Source organism: Rosa rugosa, chromosome 5, assembly GCF_958449725.1.
Source record: "Rosa rugosa chromosome 5, drRosRugo1.1, whole genome shotgun sequence".
Taxonomy (NCBI): Eukaryota; Viridiplantae; Streptophyta; class Magnoliopsida; order Rosales; family Rosaceae; genus Rosa; species Rosa rugosa.
The window spans coordinates 30,752,988-30,756,981 of NC_084824.1; the positions used below are offsets into that span (position 1 = coordinate 30,752,988).

The 3,994-nt window shown below is 39.9% G+C and overlaps 1 long non-coding RNA gene across 1 annotated transcript; it reads right to left on the bottom strand.

The window, feature by feature from the left end:
* Nucleotides 1-784: 784 nt before the first annotated feature.
* LOC133707890 (uncharacterized) lies at nucleotides 785-3,165 on the bottom strand. The gene is made up of 3 exons (XR_009845387.1): nucleotides 2,779-3,165; nucleotides 2,257-2,318; nucleotides 785-1,155 (listed from the first exon to the last, which is right to left on the bottom strand). It is a non-coding gene; the product is annotated as an uncharacterized LOC133707890 (long non-coding RNA).
* Between the last annotated feature and the right edge of the window lie 829 nt (nucleotides 3,166-3,994).

Genomic DNA, 3,994 nt, shown 5'->3' on the forward strand with positions numbered 1-3,994 from the left:
TCAATTCTTCCATTGTCTGTTTCATGATTCCTTTGATTCTAGTCATGCTTTTCATAGTTATGGATTGCTAAACTTCTAAGCTAGGGCTGAGATGAAGCCCCTAGTATGACTATTCTATTTGTTTAGTTGGTTGCTATTGAATTTCTGGATTTCTATGTTAAACTCTTAATCACCGTTTCAATATAACTTTTATTCAAAATCTTTGCTCGGGATCAATAAGACCTAGGTTTTGTTTATGAGTTATTTGGTTAGAGAACATGATGCTTGATCAATGAGTAGATGTTTTCTAGGGTGCCAAAAGATAATTCAATCTTGTGATTAACGAGTCGTGAATTGAGAATACAAGTGCTTGATCATAGTCGATATTCTTGTTTGCATGATTTCCTAGTTCTTTTGTGCTTAATGGAGTTGAACATGTTTGCTTGAACCTGATCATTAAGTGGAGTAAATTATAGTTTGGCTACTTGAGGGTTCTATACAGGATCAATAAGTTGGAATTCATAGGTTAGAAGAACTTTGGCATATGTCCGGGATCAATAAGGCTTATGTACGGAAATCTTTAGCATGAAATCTAGGTGTTCAATAGTTAACAACTAGAGAATCGGATGGAAGTATTAGGTGGTGGATTCAATGCTTTAGCATCTTCATAATCTGTTCTTAAACTCTAAAGAATCTCATTGCTCATTCTTGTCTTTAATTTCAGTTTTTCTTTCTTTAATTTTCTGTTTGTGAGATCATAAAAATCAGTTTGTCTCACTTAAGTATAGCACATTTTGACAGGACCCGCCCCGGATTTCACCCTGAAATCCGAAGAGGCCCTGCGGGGCCCACCTTAGAAGAAATTCTACCAAAAATTTGACAGAACTTCCCCTAAAAATGGACAACCCAAAACCTGTAGAAAAACATTTACACTTCTAAATCATCCATCCTTATTCTCCTGGAGCCACCCTGCTCCCTATATCACAACATCTCCCATTTCACAAACAATTCTGATACTTAAGAATATTAATCTCATAGGTTATCAGAGCAATCTAATGTAGGCGTACAAGAGAATTGAAAACAAGATAAATGACTGATGCTTTTATAATGCGGAAGCTATGACAGCTATGCCTCAACCCCAAGTACGCTCGACCTCAAGCTAAACTGGCCTGCAAACTGGGCATTTAAAACCGAAGGGCCCAGGGGAAAACATTTAAAATCCGTTAGAGTGAGTGGATGAAAAACAAGTACTTTAAAATGTATAAATAAAACTTAATGCTTTCCCAAGTTATTCTCTAAAATCTCGCATGCAGTAACAATCTTGAAAACACTCTTAATCATCCTCTTTACCGAAATCTCAAACACGTAAAAATAGAACATCTTGAAATCTCTTGAAATCTCATCCTCAATCCTTATAAAAACATCCTTTTCATGAGGCTCGTTTGATGACTAGAAAGGACTGCTGTCTAGTCATCTCATGCCATCTAGGAGGGACTGCCACCCAGATGACGCATCGGAAGGGACTGCCAACCGGAATAGGAGGCGGTGGATAGATGGGACTGCCAACTAGCCACATGTAGTAGACGGGACTGCCGACTAACCACAGGTAGTAGACGGGACTGCCGACTAACTACCTCATGTCATCTGGAAGGGACTGCCAACCAGGTGCCGCATCGGATGGGACTGCCAACCGGGCTGTAGTCTGGAAGGGACTGCCAACCAGACTATTACCTAGAAGGGACTGCCAACTAGGTAAGATACGCATGCGCCAAAACTGGCCTCCTTAATAAACTGAATAGCCTCCTCAAGAAACTGAAAAATAACCTCAAAATCTCAATAAATCCTCGAAAGCATAAAAATCAAATACTCTGTAAATCAATAAATGCTTTTGGAAAGAAAACTCAATCTAACTTCAAAGCTGATAAGTACGGAGCTCAAAGCTCAATAAATTTCGATAAATCAATCATGCTCAAATATTCGATGAAACATTCGTACTCGTGAATCCTCATAAAAACCGATATTCGAAATCTAAAATTCTCATAATATTTTCTGAATCAGTCACTTCCCGACAATCATTCCCCAACTCAATAACTCATGAATGACTATCTCAAAAATCTACTAAAAGCCCTCGGGAAGGAATTTCAATACTAATCTCGTAATTCATAAATAAATCTCGTAAAACCATAAAACTCAATAATTCAAATTAAAAATTAAATCTCAATCGGAAAATGCTAATATACTGCATGCACAATTAATTTAAAATAAATGTCCACTCACAGTACTATTTAGGCGACCATGCATACGAGTTCCTTCGTCGAGCAATAGCTCGGTACGTCGCCCTGTACACAATTATTTTCCGTCAACAATTAAATACGATTCTCAAAATCAAATCCTCATAATTACATCTCCACTTCTCCTCGGATGCAACCCAAATTATACCACTAATACCATTTCGTTAGTTTAAAGGTTCCAAGGCAGAACCGAGAGATATCCGACGGCCGGATTCTCGTAATTCGATAATCGAAACCCTAAACTTCAAAAATTCATAATTAATTCCAAGCTTCTCCAAAATTCACCAAATTTCATATACAAGCTCTACAATATTTATAGGATTTAACTAGCTAAAAAAAAACATAATATAAATCACTGTTCATACACCGCACTATTCACCGTCGCACTATTCATGCAGCTACACTGTTCATGCGGCGGCCAACTCCTCCTCCGGCCACCAAATTTCAACCACAGAATCATCTCAACATTCTAAGCACTTTTCATAACTGTGACCAAGTGAGAAAATACCTTGAAATGCTCCAATTTTGCCGATGAACACAAACCCGGAAATCTCCAAACCCACAAATTTGGAAATCCTTCAAATTCACCTTCCAAACGTGGAAATTCCAACTAGAAGTCTTGAGGGGAGATGATCAGTGACTCGAGGCGCTCCTAATAGAGCCAATTTCACCGCCGAAGATAGCCGGAAACTGGGGAATTTCGCCGGGAAAGTAAACTGCTACAGTAGCAATGCTTGCATAAATTCGGGGCTTTCCGGCCAAATTGCCGATACCCACTGATACCATCGTATAGAGGAGGAAGAGACGGTCCAAGGACAACTGGAATCGAGTCAATCGGACGCCGGACGGTGAAGAAATCAGAAAAAGAAGGAGAGAGGGCGACGCGGGGGAAGAGGGGGAGAAAATCGGGGAGAGAGAAAAATGACGAGTTACCACTCGTCCTATTTATAGAAACTTACCATAAACAGTAACTTTACCATTTCGCTTATAACTTTTGCATACAAACTCCAATTTTGACGTACCACATATGCACGCGCTCGGTTTAACGTTCTCTACAACTTTCATGAAGGAAATTTTCTCAAATTTTGACCCGAACAAAAATTCAACTTTTAGGGCCCCCTAAAAGCATTGAAACAACAGTAAAAGTGAAAGTAAAAGTTGTTTACCGTCCAAATGACTAGTAAACCGGTGAATTCGGGTTCGGGACGTCACACATTTGTCATAACAAAATTGTTTCAATCAGTCCTTGAGGGAATGACCTCGTGCTTGCACCTCTATTCTACAATTGATTCGTGCACTTGCGAGTACTAAATTAAAATTGTCAACACCTCTTACAGGTGCAATCCCCAGATTTTTTCTTTCTTATGGAGACAAAGAAGAGGAAGAAAGCTATGGAAAAGTTATGTGCTAAGGTTGGTTTTAAAGACTACTTTGTCGTGGGTAGTGTTGGTAAGGAAGGGAAGAGTGGTGGTTTGGCTTTGGGTTGGAAAGCAGATGTTCAGATGAGTATCTTGGGCTCTTCTCAAGCTCATATTGATGCGGTAGCAGGGGCGGAGCTATGTTACGGTCCGGCGGGGTCCGGACCCCCCCCCCCCCCAAGCTTTGTGTAAGATATACAAATATATATGCATGCTGTTAATCAATCTGAGAGAAAAACATTCTCTTCTTGTAGCGGACCCCCCCCCCCCCCCCCCAAAAACCACATGATGATCAATCCCTGTATA